This window comes from Phyllobates terribilis, unplaced genomic scaffold (genome assembly GCF_046119375.1).
Source record: "Phyllobates terribilis strain yellow unplaced genomic scaffold, ASM4611937v1 Scaffold_156__1_contigs__length_4398808, whole genome shotgun sequence".
NCBI classification, from domain to species: Eukaryota; Metazoa; Chordata; class Amphibia; order Anura; family Dendrobatidae; genus Phyllobates; species Phyllobates terribilis.
The window spans coordinates 3,357,001-3,380,712 of NW_027362916.1; the positions used below are offsets into that span (position 1 = coordinate 3,357,001).

The 23,712-nt window shown below is 43.9% G+C and overlaps 1 pseudogene; it reads left to right on the forward strand.

Moving 5' to 3' along the window:
• Positions 1 to 256: 256 nt before the first annotated feature.
• LOC141207006 (uncharacterized) lies at positions 257 to 23,425 on the forward strand (annotated as a pseudogene).
• Positions 23,426 to 23,712: the final 287 nt, after the last annotated feature.

The following is a 23,712-nucleotide window of genomic DNA, read 5'->3' on the forward strand; positions in this document are numbered from 1 at the left end:
CGTACACGCGCGGCTCCGCTCCGTACACCTCGTACACACGCGGCTCCGCTCCGTACACCTCGTACACCCGCGGCTCCGCTCCGTACACCTCGTACACACGCGGCTCTGCTCCGTACACCTCGTACACACACGGCTCTGCTACATCCACACTGTAAACCCCTCCTGACCCCACACATAAACTTCAGCTCATCCAGCACCATGACAACCAGCACAGCAGAGTCCTGCATCCACTGAGGCCCCTGATCATGTGACCCCTGACTCCTCCCCTCCTGTGACCTCATCACAGCTCCTGTGCGCACAGAGCAGCCATATATGTGGTGGCGGCTCTGCAGGTGGAGGTATGTGGAGATCCCCATTACTGGGCGCAGGGGGCATTAACCTCTTCAGCACGGAGACTCTTTTGGGGTCTTGTGTTGCCCTTTTATAAGAATCATAAGGTTTTTGTTCTGTTTCCTGTAATAGATACATACGCCCCAACTATGGAGACAGGAAGGAAGGAAACGTATTGTTCTCATAGTACAGGACCCCTTTACTGCCCCCACAGTGTAATGTTCCCATTATGCCCCTTATGCAGGATGTATGATGCCCCCACACAGTGTAATGCCCCCATTATGCCCCTTATGCAGGATGTATGATGCCCCACACAGTGTAATGCCCCCATTATGCCCCTTATGCAGGATGTATGATGCCCCCCACAGTGTAATGCCCCCATTATGCCCCTTATGCAGGATGTATGATGCCCGCACACAGTGTAATGCCCCCATTATGCCCCTTATGCAGGATGTATGATGCCCGCACACAGTGTAATGCCCCCATTATGCCCCTTATGCAGGATGTATGATGCCCCACACAGTGTAATGCCCCCATTATGCCCCTTATGCAGGATGTATGATGCCCCCCACAGTGTAATGCCCCCATTATGCCCCTTATGCAGGATGTATGATGCCCGCACACAGTGTAATGCCCCCATTATGCCCCTTATGCAGGATCTATGATGCCACCCACACAGTGTGATGCCCCCATTATGCCCCTTATGCAGGATGTATGATGCCCCCACACAGTGTAATGCCCCCATTATGCTCTTTATGTAGTATGTATGATGCCCTCACACAGTGTAATGCCCCCATTATGCCCCTTATGCAGGATGTGTGATGCCCCCATTATGCCCCTTATGCAGTATGTATGATGCCCCCACACAGTGTAATGCCCCCATTATGCCCGTTATGCAGGATGTTTGATGCCCCCACACAGTGTGATGCCCCCATTATGCCCCTTATGCAGTATGTATGATGCCCCCACACAGTGTAATGCCCCCATTATGCCCCTTATGCAGGATGTATGATGCCCCCACACAGTGTAATGCCCCCATTATGCCCCTTATGCAGGATGTATGATGCCCCCACACAGTGTAATGCCCCCATTATGCCCCTTATGCAGGATTTATGATGCCCCCCACACAGTGTGATGTCCCCATTATGCCCCTTATGCAGTATGTATGATGCCCCCACACAGTGTAATGCCCCCATTATGCCCCTTATGCAGGATGTATGATGCCACCACACAGTGTAATGCCCCCATTATGCCCCTTATGCAGGATGTATGATGCCACCACACAGTGTAATGCCCCCATTATGCCCCTTATGCAGGATGTATGATGCCCCCACACAGTGTGATGCCCCCATTATGCCCCTTATGCAGGATGTATGATGCCCCCACACAGTGTAATGCCCCCATTATGCCCGTTATGCAGGATGTATGATGCCCCCACACAGTGTAATGCCCCCATTATGCCCGTTATGCAGGATGTATGATGCCCCCACACAGTGTAATGCCCCCATTATGCCCCTTATGCAGGATGTATGATGCCCCCATTATGCCCCTTATACAGGATATATGATGCCCCACACAGTGTAATGCCCCCATGATGCCCCTTATACAGTATGTATGAGTCCCCCACACAGTGTAATGCCCTGTAATGCCCCCATTATGCCCCTTATACAGTATGTATGAGTCCCCCACACAGTGTAATTCCCCCATTATGCCCCTTATACAGGATGTATGATGCCCCACACAGTGTAATGCCCCCATTATGCCCCTTATACAGTATGTATGAGTCCCCCACACAGTGTAATGCCCCTTATACAGGATGTATGATGCCCCCACACACTGTAATGCCCCCATTATGCCCCTTATACAGTAGGTATGATGCCCCCACACAGTGTAATGCCCCCATTATGCCCCTTATGCAGTATGTATGATGCCCCCACACAGTGTGATGCCCCCATTATGCCCCTTATGCAGGATGTATGATGCCCCCACACAGTGTAATGCCCAATTATGCCCCTTATGCAGTATGTATGATGTCCCCACGCAGTGTAATGACCCCATTATGCCCCTTATGCATTATGTATGATGCCCTCACACAGTGTAATGTCCCCATTATGCCCCTTATGCAGTATGTATGATATCCCCACGCAGTGTAATGCCCCCATTATGCCCCTTATGCTGTATGTATGATGCCACCACACAGTGTAATGCCCCCATTATGCCCCTTATGCAGTATGTATGATGCCCCCACACAGTGTGATGCCCCCATTATGCCCCTTATGCAGTATGTATGATGCCCCCACACAGTGTAATGTCCCCATATTTTGTATCTCCCGCCTGTATATTGGCAGTCACAGCATATCCTCCTTCGGATGATGGATATCACGGCCACAGCCCGTGATACCACCCAGTTCTCAGTCCGACTAGCAATGAATCTTCCCTTTCTCCTGCACAGGGTTCAGCCCCCTGAATCGGCTGAAGAGCACACCCCTCCCTCCCACAGCTAATTGTGCCTTAAGCCCCCGTCTCACATAGCGAGATCGCTGCTGTGTCACGGTTTTGGTGACGCAACAGCGACCTCACCAGCGATGTCGCTATGTGTGACACTTTGCAGCGATCAGGCCCCTGCTGTGAGGTCGCTGATCGCTGCAGAATGTCCTGGACCTTTTTTTGGTCATTGCCCTCCCGCTGGTCAGCACACATCGCTGTTTGTGACCAGCGGGAGCAGCGATCAGGCTGGTAACCATGATAAACATCGGGTTACTAGGGGCACACGCGCACCTAGTAACCCGCTGTTTATCATGGTTACGAGCCTGCTAAAGTGAGCGGTAACCTCCCGCTCACTGTAGCAGAGTGGTAACCATGATAAACAATGGGTTACTAGGTGCGCGTGTGCCCCTAGTAACCCGATGTTTACCATAGTTACCAGCCTGTTCCTGCTTCAGCAGGCTGGTAACCAGGAGCAGGACATCGTGGAAAGATTCTTTCCACGATGTCGCTGCTCCCCTGATCGTTGGTGAGCCGGCCTGTTTGATAGCTCACCAGCGACCACATAGCGACGCAGCAACGATCCCTGACAGGTCGTATCGTTGTCGGGATCGTTGCAGCGTCGCCTAGTGTGACGGGGCCTTTAGTGGAGATATTTTCTCAGGTGGAACCCATCCCCTGGGTTTGCATGTGAGACTACCTGTGGTGATCATTATAGGGTAAATTGCAATATCAATTTGCCTTACAATCAATTTACCCTATAATGATTGGCCAGTATGTGGGTACATATAGCCTTGCACATACTGAAGTGGTTCCACACTACCCTAAAGAGTGACATATCATACTAAGACAGATTTATACTTGTTCATTCTTATATGTATTGATTCCTGGATATGTAGGGGGTGTACACATATATATAAATTATCCGCTTTAACTTATTGCTCTTACTATGTATCTTCCCTGCTGCGTGTCTTTGTGCATAGCCATTTGCACTGTGCCCTGTTCACTTCCATGCCCTGTGATTGATTATTGATACTAATAAGGATTATTGTAGTTTTACAATACGGACGCTAGATCATCTTTCTTCGGTTTTTTTGTTTGCTCTTATGCAGTATATATGATGCCCCCACACAGTGTAATGTTCCCACAGTACCGCCATCCCCCACACACAGTATAATATAATTCCAGTGTAGGTAAATGAGATGAGAATTAGCGTTATGGAAGATGAGTCTATGAGAAACGTATTCAGCTGCAGACTCCGAGGAAGAAACTGCTTGTTATCTGTGGCCTAAAATATATAGGTTTTATTAGTAGAAGTCAATGAAAATAACTGAATGTTGTAAAATAATAAAAATATCATTGCTGTTAGGGTCCCCCGCCAATCTCTGTATTTTCTGGTCAGCCCCAACGAACTTGTGATTATTACAGCCAATCAGCTGCTGACGCAGTGAGTAACACAGCCAGTGATTGGGAGTATGGAGGAGATGTCCATATAAGACTAGAGAATACAACATCTACACCTTCTATCTCCTGATATGTTTCCCTTATTATCTCCAGTAATTGTATTAATACACAGGATTTTTATGATGTTACATCGGCTCATCATCTTCTCATTCAGGTCCCTACAATATCAGATCCTCTCAGTGAAGATCTCCTATATAAGAAAATTTTCCTGATTTACCCATCAAAGATGGATACGGACAGACACAAGATGGCGGAGAGGATATTACACCTCACCCTGGAGATCCTCTTCCGTCTTACTGGAGAGGTGAGAGATTCTGATGACGTCACATTACATCATTCTTATCTATGGGAATAACAGATGGACAGAACTGGAGAGGAGAGGACTCTGGAAATGTCTGGAGTGAGATTTATTAATGTGTCTCTCCATAACCAGGATTACTCAGTAGTGAAGAAGACCTCTAGTGAGCACTGTCAGGACCCTGTGTCTGAGGGATGGGAAAGACCCCTGAGCCCAATCACAAGGCCTCCACCTCATCCCCTGATACATGAGGATATCAATGACCAGAAGATCCTAGAACTCACCTACAAGATGATTGAGCTGCTGACTGGAGAGGTGACACTGCTGGGAATGCTGGGACATTATACAGTAACACTATGAAGGGATCGGGGGGGTGACGGTATCATTGTATGTGTCAGGTTCCAATAAGGTGTCAGGATGTCGCTGTCTATTTCTCCATGGAAGAGTGGGAGTATTTAGAAGGACGCAAATATCTGTACAAGGACGTCATGATGGAGGTTCCCCAGCCCCTCACATCACCAGGTAATAGACAGGACTAAATACACACGGCCTATAATTATCTGTATGTAAAGAATGAATTCAGTCCCTGTATGTGTTTCCTTCCAGATCTGTCCAGCAAGAGGACAACACCAGAGAGATGTCCCCGTCCTCTTCTTCCACAGGACTGTAAACAAGAAGACCCCAATGTTCCTCAGGATCATCAGGTAGATGGAGAGAAGGTGTCATGAGATCTCCCCTATGATGTGTAGACGGCTGTGAAGGTCTTGTGTTCAGTCTTGTTTTATCCACCAGTATTATATGTTTTATACTTGTGTAATGAGAACGGTGGAGATGGCAGGATTAGAGCTGATCATAGATGTGACCTCTCCATCTGTCTGACTTTTACAATATTTGTTTCAGGGTGAAGATCTGACCCATATTAATACTACAGAGACATATATGAGGGGTGATGAGTGGTGTAAAGAGGAGATTCCTACATATGACCACCCAGGTGAGTAGTGACCACTAAATGCCGAGAAGTCACAGATTCTTCTCAGTCACCAGCTGTGGCTGCTTTATCGGTGGTGTAGACCGGCCGTATCACAATCGTGTGATCACCATTTCCCTCTAGACCACAACATTCTCCTCCACCCAAAACTGTCCAAATGACTTTGGGCATTAAAAGCCCTTTTCTATAGAACTTACAACCTGGAGGATCCACCTACCCACTGTCATTAGGAGACTTTGACCATTACCTGCCCAGATCTGTAAACTACAAAGCCAAATGTCAGCGTATTGTGATCGACTCACTCAGCTTCTTAAAGAGGCAGACACAGTAACAGTTTCTATTTAAAGTGCGGCTGTTACCTCCAGGCCCACCACACAAATACTCTAAAGGCTGTGAATTTTATCCTATGACCTCCTCCCTCTCTACAGGTGTTCAATCATTCTAGCACTAAAGATGGCTGATTTACCCCCTCGTGTGCTGGAACCTTTTTCCTATGTTTAATTACTGGAGCTAACAATCTCAGTGCTACACATCTCTCCTCCAGTACTTTACCAGTGACTTTTTCACATTATGTTGAATGTGCTGAGAAGTTAGAAAATCACTTGAAGAAAAATATTATGATGGACCTGTAAAAGAAAGCGGAGGGTAATGATGCTGTTGGCTTCCTAGATCCCTGATATCTTATTGGATGAATCTACCTTCTCTCCCTTCTGTGCTGCTGAATGTGCTCATATGGTCCCTACAAGACCAGGTCCAGTCTTTCTGGCCAAACTTCACTTTTATGATCGACAACATTAAATGTGCAGTGAGGGCCAAGTGTGAATTTCTGTCCAATAACAACAGAGTTTCCCTTTATCCTGACTTTTCAATTTCTTTTAAAACCAACTAACTTCAAACAGGATTGTGATAAACTGAACAGAAAACATTACACCTGTGCCATGATATATCTCTAAGCTGTGAGTGGCTGATGGCTGTAATATACATTTATTCACGCCTGCAGGAGATGTGTTGGCTCGAGCCCTGGTTTCATGGATTCACTCCACATCATCAATTCCATTATGTTATCAGTCCTAAGGAATTCAGATTACTGCACAATCTCTCCTGAAATGGGGGCATTAATACTTTCTCTACTCTTCTGCTCAGGAGTCATAGTTGCTCCAATGGTCCATCATAAATGAGTGTGACTCCAGTTTAGTGTTGAAGTTCTCCCCTCATACATATATAGTTATATGAAAAAGTTTGGGCACCCCTATTAATCTTAAGCTTAATGTTTTATAAAAATTGGTGTTTTTGCAACAGCTATTTCAGTTTGATATATGTAATAACTGTTGGACACAGTAATGTTTCTGCCTTGAAATGAGGTTTATTGTACTAACAGAAAATGTGCAATCTGCATTCAAACAAAATTTGACAGGTGCATAAGTATGGGCACCTCACCAGAAAAGTGACATTAATGTTTAGTAGATCCTCCTTTTGCAAAAATAACAGCCTCTAGTCGCTTCCTGTAGCTTTTAATGAGTTCCTGGATCCTGGATGAAGGTATTTTTGACCATTCCTCTTTACAAAACAATTCCAGTTCAGTTAAGTTTGATGGTCGCCGAGCATGGACAGCCCTCTTCAAATGATCCCACAGATGTTCAATGATATTCAGGTCTGGGTACTGGGATGGCCATTCCAGAACATTGTAATTGTTCCTCTGCATGAATGCCTGAGTAGATTTGGAGTGGTGTTTTGGATCATTGTCTTGCTGAAAGATCCATCCCCTGCGTAACTTCAACTTTATCACTGATTCTTGAACATTATTGTCAAGAATCTGCTGATACTGAGTGGAATCCATGCGTCCCTCAACTTTAACAAGATTCCCGGTGCCGGCATTGGCCACACAGCCCCAAAGCATGATGGAACCTCCACCAAATTTTACTGTGGGTAGCAAGTGTTTTTTTTGGAATGCTGTGTTTTTTTGCCGCCATGCATAACGCCTTTTTGTATGACCAAACAACTCAATCTTGGTTTCATCAGTCCACAGGACCTTCTTCCAAAAAGAAATTGGCTTCTCCAAATGTGCTTTTGCATACCTTAGCCGACTCTGTTTGTGGTGTGCTTGCAGAAACGGCTTCTTCGCATCACTCTCCCATACAGCTTCTCCTTGTGCAAAGTGCGTTGTATAGTTGACCGATGCACAGTGACACCATCTGCAGCAAGTTGATGCTGCAGCTCTCTGGAGGTGGTCTGAGGATTGTCCTTGACTGATCTCACCATTCTTCTTCTCTGCCTTTCTGATGTTTTTCTTGGCCTGCCACTTCTGGCCTTAACAAGAACTGTCCCTGTGTTCTTCCATTTCCTTACTATGTTCCTCACAGTGGAAACTGACAGGTTAAATCTCCGAGACAGCTTTTTGTATCCTTCCCCTGAACAACTATGTTGAATAATCTTTGTTTTCAGATCATTTGACAGTTGTTTTGAGGAGCCCATGATGCCACTCTTCAGAGGAGATTCAAACAGGAGAACAACTTGCAAGTGGCCACTTTAAGTAGCTTTTCTCATGATTGCATACACCTGGCTATGAAGTTCAAAGCTCAATGAGGTTACAAAACCAAAAAAAGTGCTTTAGTAAGTCAGTAAAAAGTAGGTAGGAGTATTTAAAACAAGAAAATGATAAAGGTGCCCATACTTATGCACCTGTCAAATTTTGTTTGAATGCAGATTGCACATTTTCTGTTAGTACAATAAACCTCATTTCAAGGCAGAAACATTACTGTGTCCAACAGTTATTACATATATCAAACTGAAATAGCTGTTGCAAAAACACCAATTTTTATAAAACATTAAGCTTAAGATTAATAGGGGTGCCCAAACTTTTTCATATAACTGTATTGTTGTTGGGGATGTAACATTTTTTATTCTATGTCTATTTGTTTACAGATTTTCATTTTGTATGATTGTGGTGGGATCGGCCGGCCTCACTTATGTTACTCAGTAACTCCCTGGTCTCTTTAAAAAGAGGTCTCATTACCTCTTCCAAATGCCAGATATTCAAATATAAGACGCCTCATCTCTGCACTATTATAAAAAGTTCTCTTTAACTGTCTAATATTTCTTCTTGAAGCTCATCTGACAGAAAATATTGGATTTTACGATAATTTAGAGTTTGTGGCTGTTGGTAATCTGTTTACTCCAGAGAGGTTTCTCCACTAGTTAATCTTCTCATTTTTTTTTACTGATTAAGGCTATGTGCCCACGATGCAGAAATGTTCCGGATTTTTTCCTGAGCATTTCTGCATCTCCCTGGCAGAAAAAACGCATGCGGATTGTACATGCGGATTGTACATGCGGATTGTACATGCTTTTTTCCTGCCAGGGACATGCAGATGTGAAGCTTTCTTCACATGCAGTTCCGCATGCCGGTTGACAAGTGGTTGACAAGTGCTTTCCAAGCTATTTTAGCATCACTTGGAAAGTGCTTGACAACTTGGTCACACTATATAAATCCATGCAAACCACCCCAAAGAATGTCAAAAAATAAAAAAATAAATCTATACTTACCTTCTGATGGCCCCTGGAGTCTTGCTTCGTTCTGTCCTGGCTTGCCGGCAGCTTGCGGTACACAACACTGAAGGACCTGCCGTCGCATGACTAAATGACGTCAGCGCAGGTCCTTCAGTCCACCGCGATCTGGCGACAAGCGAAGACAAGGAGACCGGGAGCCGTCAGAAGGTAAGTATAATATTTATTTTTTATTTTATTCTTTTTTTACAGGTACTATGGTACCTGGGTCCGGAGGAGAGTCTCCTCTTCTCCAGACCCGGGTACCATCCGCACATTGAAACGCTTGGATTCCGCATGTACAGATGCAGTGATGCGGATTCCATGCGTTCCAATGCAAGTCAATGGCGGCGAAAACGCAGCGCTTCCGCAAAATAATTGGTAGTGCTGCGGTTTTTTCCGCAATGATAACCTGCAGCGGAAATTTCCGCAGCATGTGCACAGCACATGCGGATTATCATTGGGGAACATGGCAGGCCTTCTACCAAGCGTTTTTTAAGCGTTTCTGCAGCGTTTTTGCCACTGCGGAAATGCTTTAAAAAACGCATCGTGGGCACACAGCCTAAGACTGTTCAGCCTAATCTTTTCAGTAGAAAATGTGATGTGTTATTGTCTATAGTCACAGTTTTCCCCATCAACCTTTAACTTCTTTAACCCATCTACATGAATCTGGACTTACACAGAGACACCTAGGCTTGGGCCTTGGTGTGACCTGTTGTTCTGTGGAGTGAGATATGAAGAATAGTCAGGTAGCCGGGTTAGAACCAGGAGGGCAGAGAAAATACAAAATCAGAAGACAAAAGAGTAGTCAGTAGTGATGCTTGGTTATTTGTTACTCGAGCAATTTTCCGGCGGTTCCTTCCCCAACCCCCCCCATATCCTCCGTAGGGCTGGAGGGAGTCTAAAAATTGTTCAGATCTATGAAAACAGTGGAAACAGCATGGGGAAGACCCCTGGAATCATCTCTGAATCCCAGGTCGCTGCTGTGAACAATGTTACCAGAGTAGTATGCCACTTTTACGGGCTGACAATAAAAAATACAAAAACGAAGATAAAATGGATTTTCCTGGAAACAATTTTTAAGAAACATTCTTTCCAGGATAATGACTTCTATATAATGCAAAATAAATAACAGAAAAAATACTCCTCCACACCTTGGGCTATGTTCACACTTAGTGTTTTTGCACGTTCACATTGCTTTCAACGGTGAAAAATACATTCACCGGTAAATGTAATTTTAACATTTTACTACCTTATCTGGCCATGTGGTGTGTAAGACATGATCAGATACATCTGTTTCATTCATGAAAGAGAGACTCTGTAAGTCCCATTTTTTTTTCAGGCCTCACTATTTATAAAGCGCCATCAGGCGGCCCTTACTATTGTTAGAGTACCCTGCGGCGGCCACTAAAGCTAGACGGCCAAGCTCCGCAAGTAAGCGCTTCCGGCCGACGGAAGCCACTGGCACCAATAGCAGCTGATTGGCGGGGTTGCCGGGTGCGGGACCCAGGTCAATCAGACATTGATGCCCTATCCTACGGATGGGGTATAAATGTAAAATTAGTGGACAACTTCTTTAATACGGTAAAGTTTGAAACTTGCATGGCCATATATTGCTTCTGCAATATAACGTATCCATCTGAGGTGGTCAAATTTTCTTTTTTGTATATATTATGTAAAGTTTGCAACTTGGAGGTCCAGCAGGCGGCCCTCACAATTTATAGAGTGCCAGCAAGTGGCCTCCACTATTTTTACAGGGCCAGTAGGCATCTTGTGGACAGATGAGACCAAGATAGAGCTTTTTGGTAAAACATATCATTCAGCTGTTTACTGTAAATGGAATGAGGCCTAAAAATAAAAGAACACAGAACTTACAGTCAATTATAGTGGAGGGTCAAAGATATTTAGGGGTTGTTTTGCTTCCTCTGGCACTGAATGCCTTGACTGTGTGTAAGGCATCATGAAATCTGAATATTCCCAAAGGATTTTGGGTAGCAATGTAGTGCCCAGTGTCAGAAAGTTGGATTGGCATCCTAGGTCATGGGTCTTTCAGCAGGACAAGGACCCCAAGTTATGAATTTCTGTCAACCATGATAAATTTCTGTGAACTTTGATGAATTTCTGAGTACAGATCACCGTAAAAATTTTGAATTGGTCAATGAGTGAATGGAAGAAATTAATTAAGTTATGAACTGTGGAAAGATGTATTTGACCAGAATGAACAGTCCTTTCCAGCAGATGCTACCACCTAGCACCTATCCCTATACTAATATACTAAATGTAGCTAACAGTGGTATTAATAAGGAATAGCATAGATTTTTTTTTCTTTTTTGCTTGCAGCAGCACGGAGTATAAGGCTATAATCCCTGACTAGATAACCTGTAATACGCTATTCCTAGTGCTATAGCTCACTCGTACACAAATTACAGATAAGAGAGGTAATATTGCAGAATATAAAATAGATTTTAACCCGCCCCCAGAGTATTTTTTTGGGATATGGCAGCACCAAACTGTGAAGGAACGCACGCAACTCTGCCTGCTTTGTTGACTTTCTGAGTGTAGGTTACATTAAAAAACACATCTGTCAGTGAGTTTTTTGAAGAATGCAATCAAGTTATAGACAGTGTATGCAACGAAAATGAACACTCATTTCCAGCAGGAGTATACATGTATATTGTAAAGAATGTTAGAAGTAGGTCTCTAAAAATTATTCATGCGGGCGTCCTAAATACCTTTAAAATAATTAATGGGGGTGTTGCATGATGATCACCCTGTTGATATTGTGGTGTAGGATGAGAAGAAGGAATAGGACAACATAAAAAGAAGAAATCTTCACACCTATCTGGGTGTGAAGATTTGCATGGGAATAGACCAGAAAAAAATGGATTTGAGTTTATGTTCTGTTGCTGTCATCCGGTGGTGTTGAGAAGTCTGGGCCAATCCAGGCCTTGTTTATTTTGATATTAGTCAGCCTGTCAGCATTTTTAGTTGACAAGTGGGCGCACCTATCAGTTATAATACCCCCGGCGCACTAAAAACCCGCTCTGACAAAACGCTAGAGGCAGGGCAGGCCAGGACCTCCAAGCTGTAGTGAGACAGTTCATGCCACGAGTCTAACTTGGATACCTGATAGTTGTAAGGCACAGAGGAATCACCAAGGACGGTGGTACAGTCAGCAAGATACTCCTTCAGTATCTTCTAAAACTTTTCCCTCATTGTCAGACTACCCCGTGTATCAGGGCCTGGGCACTGGGAGGGTCTGAGAAAACTGTCCCAGACCTTTGAGAGTGTTCCCCTGCTTCTACTGCATATGGCTTTGTGTGTCTGTCTCCCTGTACTCATTGGTTGTCCAATGAACTGTGACCTCTACCATCTAAGTTGTCAGATGGGAATTTTTTATATTCTTCAACTAGGGCCTTCTGGTACTGCAACATTTTATTAGACCTCGCTGCCACTTGAAGGAGAGATAGAAAGTTCTCCATGTAGCATGGATCTAGAAGGGTGACCAACCAGTAATTACTGTTGCCTAAAATGTGTACAACGCGAGGGTCACGGGAAAGGCAGCAGAACATAAACTCAGCCATATGTGCCAGACTGCGAAGAGCCAAGACTTCCCTGTCCCCACCAAGATGGATGATTGTCCATCATCTCCTCCTCATACTCCTCTTTTGTCCTCCTCCTCTTCAGCCACGGTGAACAGACGGGATGAAGGTGGTGCAGGTTGTACCGTCTGTAGCGCAGGAAACCTGCCTGTGTTCCTCATTCGCACCCAATCCACGTTGAAAAGATGATACAAGGCTGGGCTGTGTAGCATCACCCTGTATAGTTTCTTGCCCATCTCAACTTGCTGCGCCTGCAAAACCTCCTCTTTAATTGTGAGCAGCGAGCGTTTCAGTAGGCAGAGAAGCGGGAGGGTGACGTTGATTATGGCGTCACCACCGCTCACTATCTTGGTGGAGTCCTCAAAGGTTTGGAGAACTGCACAGATGTCAGACATCCATGTCCACTCATCAGCTCTTATGTGCGGAGACTGACCAGAATATTGACGGGCGTGTTGGAGCTGGTACTCAACAACTGGCCACTGCTGCTCACAAGGCCTTGTTAACATATGCAACGTTGAGTTCCAACGCATGGTAACATTGTACAACAATCAGTGAGCTGGAAGTTACAAAGGCTGCTGAAGCACAGCCAGGGCGGCGGAAGCTGTAGCTGACTTGCGGAAATGGGCACACGCAGTGTACTTTCACAAGCAGCTCAGGCAGATCATGGTAGGTTTTGAGAAACCGCTGAACCACTAAGTTGAGCACGTGGGTCAGGCATGGTACATGTGCTCGGTTGCCAAGCTTCAGAGCCACTTGCAGGTTCCAGCCATTGTTACACACGACCATGCTTGGTTGTAGGTTCAGCGGTGAGAGCCACAGATCTGTCTGCTCTGTTACAGCTTTCAACAACTCTGCAGGGGTGTGCAGTTTGTCACCTAAGCAGATTAGCTTCTGCAGAGCCTGTTGCTGCTTGGCCAAGGCAGTGCTGAAGTTTCTAGCTTCATATTATTGATGTTTCAGAGATATGGAGGATGAAGAGGCGAAGGAGGTGCAGGAACTGCTGTACAAGGTGGGGGCAACCCTGATTGAACCAGGGCCCGCAATCCTCGGCATCGGTAGCACATGTTCCGTCCCGGCTTGCACAATATTCACCCATTGTGCCGTCAGGGAAATGTTGCATCCCTGGCCACAAGCACTTGTCCACATGTCTGTGGTTAGGTGGACCTTCCTAGTAACTGCATTGTGAGGGCACGGGTAATGTTAAGGGACAAGTGCTTGTGTAAGGCAGGGATGGTACATCGGGAGAAATAGTGGCTGCTGGGGACTGAGTACCTAGGTACAGCTGCGGCCATGAGGTTGCAGAAAGCTTCCTTCTCCACAAGCCTAAAATGCAATATTTCCAGTGCGAGCAGTCTGGAAATGTGGCCGTTTAGTATTGTGGCCTGTGGGTGTGCAGGTGGCTGCGTATTTCCGCTTGTGTTCCAAGGGACAACTGAACGCTGCGCTGGGACAAGGACGTGAATGTGGTTGCTACGACAGGTGGAGAGTGGGAGGCATCTTCGCCTGCATCATGGACAGGGGATTGGCATGCACATACAACAGGTGAAGAGGCAGTGGTGTCGCCCACAGACACTGTTTCTGGTCCTGGCGTTTGGCCCAGCTAGTTGAGTGCTTTGCTATCGTGTGCCTGAGCATGCTGGTGGTGGTCAGGCTAGTAGTTGTGCTGCCCCTGCTGATGCTGGCACAGTATATGTTGCAAATAGCCTTTTTTGGGTTAACTGGACAGTTTTTAAAAAAGCGCCAGACTCAGGAAGACCTAACCCTTGGACTGGCAACTTCCCTCGTGCTGGTGTTCTGGGGAACAGTTGCCCGCCTTGTCTCTATGGTCACGTCACTACCTCTTCCTGCCTGTTGCGGTACTATGGATCCCACCTTCTCTGCGCTGCTGTCTTTGCTCTGCTTGTCACCTTCCCAGATTGGGTAAGTAACCTCATCGTCCACCATCTCGTCTTCCCCGTCCACACCCTTGTCTTCCTACTGACTTACAAATATTTGGGTATCGCTAAGTGTGATCTCCTCATATCCTGCTTGAAGCGAACAGGGCAAGAGGACAGAAACTATAAATGGAAATATAAACAGCCCTTCGGAGTGTCTAAGTGTGAGATCACTTGTCTCCGGGCGCTCGGCATGGTGAGAGGAAGGAGGCTCAGGGTGAGGATTATGTGGTCCAGACTCAAGACTACTGAGACTGGACCGTGTGGAAGACAGGGTGGTGCTGAAAACTGACTGGAAGCATTGTCTGCTATCAACCCAACAACCTTTTCACACTGGTCTGGCTTCAAGAGTGTTGTTCCACAAAGTGGGACAGGACGCTAGGTCGACATGATGTGGGTGTTTGTTGTGCTACTTCAGCAGGCACAGTTTCCCCTTGCCCCGTCTCATGCTGCACATAACACATCTGCATCTCTGGCTGCTATAGGCGTAAAAGGGGACAAACTTATGGTGTGGCACCCATGCTCCCCTGACCTCAACCCCATTGAGAACCTCTGGAGCTTCATCAAAAGGAGTGTCTATGATGGCGGGAGGCAGTTCACATCTAAGCAACAGCTCTGGGAGGGTATTCTGTCCTCGTGCAAAACAATTAAAGCAGAAACCATCCAAAACCTGACAAATTCAATGGACGAGAGAGTTCAGAAGCTCCTTTCGAACAAGGGGTCCTATGTGCAAATGTAACATCACCTAGAATAAAGTTTTGAGGTGAAAACTGTTTGATTTCAGTTTGTAATAACCTGCTAATGCTTATAATTTCAAAAATGACCATTTTTTTGTTCTTTATTAAAATGAAAACGTTGAAAACTCTGCTGTGCATAATAATTTGGAACATGCATTTTGAGTGCAGTTTGAGTGTTTTATTTTTTAAAAAATATACTGTTATCATAGGCAGTTTGTACAAAAACCTTTCAATTGTACTCTAATAGTTATTTGACTGGAAAATTACAATGACTGCAATTCATATAGGTAATTTGGGAAAATCTGAAAAAATATTATTTGCATAATAATTTGGAACACAGTGTATTTGGCAGCTTCAACAAAATTTCACGATTATTAATGCAGTAAAAATCTGACCACTTCAGATGAGCAAGTTTTACTGCAATAGCAATATGCTATTGGTTAGCGGCCAAGTCAGGATGTATGTTTTCAACACACAACTGTCACATTTTAAATGGAGTATAATATTTCGCAGATTACAAAAAATTTCAGGATCATTACGCAGTAAAATCTGACCACCACAGATGGACTTTTTCAATGCTTGCACTACATAGCAATGCTAGTCAAATCAACTAAGTGTGGCTGTATACTGTTAACAAACAAATGGAGCAGTAAAAATAGTGTAGTATATTGCTTTTCACAAAAATTAGCAGGATTAAGAGCAAAAAGGAATATTATTATCCCTGAGAACTAGGGCTATTGATATGAGTTACAGCAGCAGAAAGAACATGCAATGAAGCCTAACCTGTAGTGCACTATCTCTCCACAAACTCTGCCTAACCTGCTAACAGCAGTATTAATATACATCAGAATGAGCCCTTACAAGGGCTGTTGGTTCAGATGAAATAAATACAACTAGTGTGGAATCCCTGCCTAAAAGAAGCTAGAATTCTCTCCCTCGCTCAGCCGCAGCTCTCCCTACTCTGCCTATTTCCGGGGTAGACTGTGATGAGGGCAGGGTCCCTGGTCTTATATAGACCTGATGATGCTATGCGGCCAGCAATTCACTGTAATGTCACTACCAACATGGCTACGGCATTACAGTGACTGGCAGGCGATCCCTACATGTTAATTGGCTGCCTAAAAAGTGCCAAACATGTGAGGCCGGCACTCGAGCTCGCTCCCGAAATTTTAAGAAAAAAAAATACTCGCTGAGTACTGAGCATTTCGAGCACTGTGATGCTCGGGTAAGTAACGAGTAGTGACAAGCATGCTCGCTCATCACTAATAGTCAGTAAATGGGCCAAAGCCATATCAGGAACCAAACACACAAGCCGGGTGCTGAGTACAGAGGACTGAACCAGAGGAGAACAAGGCTGTATCAGGCAGCTTCTGGCAATATACTCTGAGCTTTAGTAGTGTGACTTCAGCTGGATTGCACACACTCATACTGCCAGACTGGATGGTACTACAGGTCCCAAGCACCCTAATCTTAATGGCTGGACAGGGCCTGTGCGCCCAGAGCTTCTGGTTCCAACATCTCCATCACCAATGCCACCCGCAGAATGAATAAGGCGGCTCCTGGTGACAGGAGAAGATCCCAGAGGAGATGGGATTCACCATTTGCAGAAGCCCTAATATGACAAAATGGCAGAAAACCAGAACATTAGAAATCCCCATAAAGTGACTCCATTTTGGAAATTATAACCCTCAATGAATGAATCTATAGGACTAGTGACTATTTTGACTCCACAGACACTTTCCGGAAATTAGCACGCAGTGGATTTTGGAGAGTGAAAATTGCACATTGGCCATTTTATTACCCAACACATAGTGCCCATATTGTGCTCCAGGAGGCACACACCATAAATTAACTGTGTTCTTCTCACTATAGTAATGCCAAATTCATGGATGCTAAATGTGGTTTGGCACACTGCAAGGGTCAGAAGCAAGGGGGGCATTTGTTTTTGGGAGTGCGGATATTGCTGGATTGGTTTATGGAAGCCATGTTTCTTTTTAAGAGCCTTTTGAGCCACTAATAATGTGGAAACCTCTGTTTTTCCACTGACAGATAATGGACTTGAGTGGGGACTTTTTTTTTTTTGCAGGATGAGTAGAAGTTTTTATTGGTATTATTTTCGCCTACATAACATTTTTTGGTGGCTTTTTTTATTCCATATTTTGGAGGCAGAATGAACAAACAGTTGAACACCACGCTCCACTGGTTCATCCTATGAGGTTTTCTATTAGACTGTGAACTGTCATTGTCTTGGTAAATAATAATAATTTTTCTACGTAACTTTCAATTGTTACCGACAGTTTAAGTAGAAATGTTCACAAATATTACATTCAAGGATATTTTATTCAAAAATTATAACTGTTTTTATTCTTGGCAGATGACTGTACCAGGAGATCAGAGGGACAGCTGACATCATCAATTTTTAAATCCGATGATCTTGAGATGCCACAAGATACAATTGAAGTGAATGCCATTACTCCAGATACACCATCATCCCTTCACAGCAAAGATCTGTCATCTGATCCTTTGAAACAGGTCCTGTCTTCTGATTCATTACCGACTACTAAGGAAAATCAAAGTCACAAAATAAGCATTAAAAAGCAAACTGCTCCTAAGGCAAATAATCCATTTTCATGTTCAGAATATGGAAATAGTTTTCCTCTCCAAAAGTTTTTTCTTAAGAATCAAGACATTCACACAGCAGAGAATATATTTTATTGTTCCAAGTGTGGGAAATGTTTTAACCAGAAATCGAAACTTGTTCGACACCAGAGAACTCACGCAGGGGAGAATTCATTTTCATGTTCAGAATGTGGGAAATGTTTTATGAAGAAATCATCTCTTCTTAGTCATCAGAGAACTCACACAGGGGAGAAGCCTTTTTCCTGCTCAGAATGTGGAAAATATTTTAGACATAAACGTAGTCTTGTTTTGCACCAAATAACGCACACAGGGAAGAAGTCTTTTTCATGTTCAGAATGTGGGAAATGTTTTAACCGAAAAGCGTATCTTGATAGCCATCAGAGAACCCACACAGGGGAGAAGCCTTTTTCATGTTCAGAATGTGGGAAATGTTTCAGATGGAAACAGCATCTTGATAACCACCAGAGAACTCACACAGGGGAGAAGCCTTTTTCATGCTCAGAATGTGGGAAATGTTTTAACCGGAAACAGAATCTTGATAACCACCAGAGAACTCACACAGGAGAGAAGCCTTTTTCATGTTCAGAATGTGGGAAATGTTTTAAATGGAAATCAGATGTTGTTATGCACAAAAGAACCCACACAGGGGAGAAGCCTTTTTCATGCTCAGAATGTGGGAAATGTTTTAGCTGGAAATCGCATCTTCGTAGCCACCAGAGAACCCACACAGGGGAGAAACCTTTTTCATGTTCAGAATGTGGGAAATGTTTTAACCGGAAACAGAATCTTGATAACCACCAGAGAACCCACACAGGGGAGAAGCCTTTTTCATGTTCAGAATGTGGGAAATGTTTTAACCTGAAACAGAATCTTGATAACCACCAGAGAACCCACACAGGGGAGAAGCCTTTTTCATGTTCAGAATGTGGAAAATGTTTTAACCTGAAACAGAATCTTGATAACCACCAGAGAACCCACACAGGGGAGAAGCCTTTTTCATGTTCAGAATGTGGGAAATGTTTTAACCAGAAATCAGATTTGATTAAGCACCTGAGAACCCACACAGAAGAGAGGCCTTTTTCATGTTCAGAATGTGGGAAATGTTTTAACCAGAAATCACATTTGATTAAGCACCTGAGAACCCACACAGAAGAGAGGCCTTTTTCCTGTTGAGAATGTGGGAAATGTTTTAACCAGAAATCAGGTTTGATTAAGCCCCAGAGAATTCACACAGGGGATAAGCATTTTTCATGTTCAGAATGTTTGAAAAGATTTAACTGAAAATTGTATCTTCATAAAGGGGTTGTCCACTACTAGGGCAACCACTTGTCATTCCTCATGTTTGGCCTCATTAAAATAAAAACACTCATACTCACGCTCTGTGTCATCGCTGTTCCAGCCGTGTCTGCACTCATGTACCCGGGGCTATTGTGAGGTTGTTACATCACCCGAGCCCTGCGCCCAATCAGCGCCAGCTTCACTGTCCCTGCCTTCAGACAGATTGAACATCAACAGGAAGCCACGGCTACAGCTGCTTTCTGACTTTCTGTTATTGTTCGATGTGTCCAAAGGTGGGGACAGTGACTCCAGGGCTGATTGGGCACAGGGCTTACATGACGTAACAACGTAATATAATCCCTGGAAACGCAAGTGCTGACACCGCTAGAACGCCGCAGGCATGGGAGGTTTGTATGACTTTTTATTTTAACAGGACCAAACATGAGGAATGAGAAGGAGTTGTCTAAGTAGTGGACAGCCCCTTTTAAAGATCAAAAATCCCACACACAGAGAAGACATTATCATACCTAGAGTGTGAGAAATGAATTACTGGAAAATCGTATTTTGTTGACCATCAAAAATAACCCAGACGGGTAGAAACTATATATGTTATTGACAAATTGTACATACGTATTGTGTGTATGTAAATGTGAATCAGAGCTCTGTGTATATAAATATGCATACAAGTGGTGTTCAAAAGTTCTGCATAGGCATGAAGAAAACTATATATTTCATACTTCTGCATCTCTACAGTGAAACTGGTGGAACATATATGTTTTTGTAATCCCTCATTGTATGCCATACTCATTTTTGAATGTCCCAAGTGTATAAATTGTTATGGTATGCGCATTTTTGATAATTTTTTTTTACAGCATAACCATCATAACCATACCTACACCAGTACAGTGTGTAGAATGGTGAACAGGTTTCTAAGTTCATTAACTTCCAATGCAAGTTCACACAGACTTAAATTTTACTTTTTAAGATTTATTGTTTTTTATTTAATTCAGAGTCCTGAAAAGGGCCTTTTGACTGCATCTTTAGGCTGCCTGCCCACGTTGCGTATTACAAGCGTATATGCTGCGGAATTTCCGCAGCGTAAACGCTTGTAAAACGCATGTATATCCGCACCCCATGGTCCCCAATGGCATTCCGCAATGTCAATGCCCATGCTGCGGATTTTTCCGCAGCGTATATACTGCGGTCAAAAATCCACAGCATGTTCATTAATTTTGCGTTTCCGCATGCGGAATCAATGTGCGGATGGTACCCAAGTCTGGAGGAGAGGAGACTCTCATCCAGACCTGGGTACCAAAGAACCTGTAAAAAAAAGAATAAAATAAAGTTTATACTTATCTTCTGATGTTTTCCCTCCGTTGCGCTGTTGTGTGAAGGACCTGCCACGTCATTGAGTCATGTGACCTATCACATGACTCAATGACTTCACCGCAGGTCCTGCACACAACAGCGTGAGCCGCTCAAGACTCCGGACGGGGCAGAGAATGCATCGGAAGGTGAGTATAAACTTTATTTTTTTATTTTTTACCATTCTGATTTTTTTTTTTAACTATTACTTGGTCACACTATATAAATCCATGCCGGTTGCATGGATTTATATAGTGTGAACAAGTTGTCAAGCACTTTTCCAAGTGATGCTTAAATCACTTGGAGAAGTGCTTGATAACCCGCATGCGGAAATGCATGCAAAGACACCTCACAAACGCTTCTACCTGGCGGGAAAACCGCATGCGATTTTCCCGCCAAGGAGAAGTGTAAAAAATATGCTTCAGTTCCGCAACGTGGGCACTTAGCCTTAGCTTCTAATACTTTATTGGCCAGACTTTGCTCTTGAGCACCAACTTGCATCTCTGTGGCATTGAGTGAACAAGCTTCTGCAGATGTTCACGAGTGATGATGTGCTTCCAGGCCTGTATCAGAGACTCAATCAACTCTCTCTTGGTCCTTGGCTATTTTTTAGATATCTCTATTGATACCTTGTGCCACAAATTTTCAATTAGATTGAGGTCCGAGGACTGGGCTGGCCAGTCAATAGTAGCCACCTTGTTCTATTTTTCCATTCTTAGCTCTGTGACAAGGAGCATTATCATCCTGGAAGATATAATCCCCTGAAAACAGGTGTTGAGCAGAAGGCAGCATTTTCTTATTAAGGATGTCTATGTATTTTTTTGCATTACCATACCCTCCACAATATGAAGCCTTCCAACACCATTGGCTGCCATACAGCCCCAGACCATTACTTTCATCGGATGTTTCACAGAGAAGCTCAAACACTGGCTTGTACTCATCATGTGGAAACCTTCTCAGATAAGACTTGCCATCATTTCCTAAAATGAAAAAAGTGCTTTCATCACTAAATAGCACTTTTTCCCACTCCTCCTTCCTCCATTTTGAATATTTCAATGCCCACAGTTTTCGCCTTTGTCTTTGTATGGCTGTCATCAATGGCTTCTTTCGGGCCTTGTACCCTCTCAATCCTGCTTCCAAACATCTCTTCCTAACAGTTGATGTTGATACCTCAATATTGCACTTTTCTTGCCATTCTCGCAGAAGCTGAGGAGAGGTGAGCTTTCGATTGGCAAGGGATGTTCTTATCAGTACTCTATCCTCCCTTTTAGTTGACTTTCTGGGCTGACTAGATCTGGGCCTGTCCTGGGTAATTCCAAGCTGCTTATGTTTCTGCAAAATTCTTACGACTGTACTCTGATTACAGCCGACCTTCCTTGCGATCTGGGGGCCAGTATAACCCTCTTCATGTAGCACCACAACTCGCACACGATCCTCCGCTGACAAAAATCTGAAGGCTCCCATCATAAAGCTCTACAGTATGATTCACTAGATAGACCAACAGATAAAACAAGCAAACAAAGCAGCAGATGTGATGCAATGTAATGGAATGTGATTGGCTGCCATATCCAGGTTATGATTGGTCACAAGAACCTCATCTGTGATTGGCTAATTTTGGATCTGAAGCTGTACAATATTTAGTTGTGCTTTCAATTCCCATATTGTTGCAATTGTTAGAACCTTGCTCTTAGGTTTTTTTTCCTTTGCTGGTCACATGACCTTGTTGGCCTATTTAAGCCTGCTCCGCCCTTCTGGCTTTGCTGGACTTCATTGTATATCTACTTTCTAGCTAGCCTGTGCTCTGTGTCTTGCTCTGTTAGTTTGCTTGGTCTACTGACCTCTATGTTCTATATATTTTGTTTGTTCGTCTGTCTGCTACTATTTCTGTTAGGAGGTGTCCCATATTCCTCCCAGTCCTTAGTACTTGTAGGGATTCCTTCCCCACATCTATAGGTCTCCGTACAGACTAGCTTAGGACTTTAGCAGGTCTGATCGCAGGATCAGGTCCCCTGTTACATCGTAGGGATTAAGCTGAGTTCTATCGTAGGGACAGATCTCCTCTCTTTCCTTAGCTCTGGTAGCAGAACATAACAGCAATAATTTCAGGCAAAACTGCTTCAAAAGCTAAAAATATTACAGGGAGAGAATGCAAAATTGTATTCTGAACAAAACCATATATAATGTCATATTAGCATCGAAGATATTCGACAGAAAACGTTTAAAACTTGAAAAATCAATTTATCCTATACCTATGCAGGACTTTTGAACACCACTGTATGTAGCAGAGCTGTGTGTATGTAAATGTGCGTATGTAGCAGAGCTGAGTGTGCATGCACTGTCCATGCAGCAGTGTTAGAAAGACCACATGGGCCAGGGTTCATCCTATTGATTGCCGTACTCCTTTCCGTTGGTATAACACTTCTCAGACAATGCAGGATAGGGGACCACACTCAGATAAGACTTTATTGGGTCAACAACAGTTAACATCATATATTACAATCCCATTGGCTCGCTGGGGATTAGAACCTCAGCGACTTTGGGGCATTTAGAGCCAATCTGCTGCCAACTACCAGGATGATGAAGATTCCCCATGGGACCTTCAGGATTTTAAGAGTGTTAGTGTGGAATAATGGGCCAAAATCACACCTGGGCAATGCATGTGACTAGTTTCTCCATACAGGAGGCATCTTGAAGCTGTCATCTCCAGCAAAGGCTTTTGTGTGAAGTATTAAATAAACTTAAGTGAGTGAGTTAAATACTTATTCCCTGTGTCATTTCTCATTATTACAAATAGCTTATTTTTTGGCCATCTTTGGTTTGATTTCTTTAAATAGTTGGGTCCAGAAAATATTTGGACAGTGATACGAGTTTGGGCATTTTATCGGTTTACCAAAACATATTTAGGATAAAATTATATAATCAGTCTGGCCTTAAAGTTCCAACTCTCCGCTTTAATTTGAGGGTGTTCACATCATAATTGGATGTAGGGTTTAGGAATTACAGCTCTTTAATATGGGGCTGCATCTTTTTCAAGGAACCGAAGGTAATT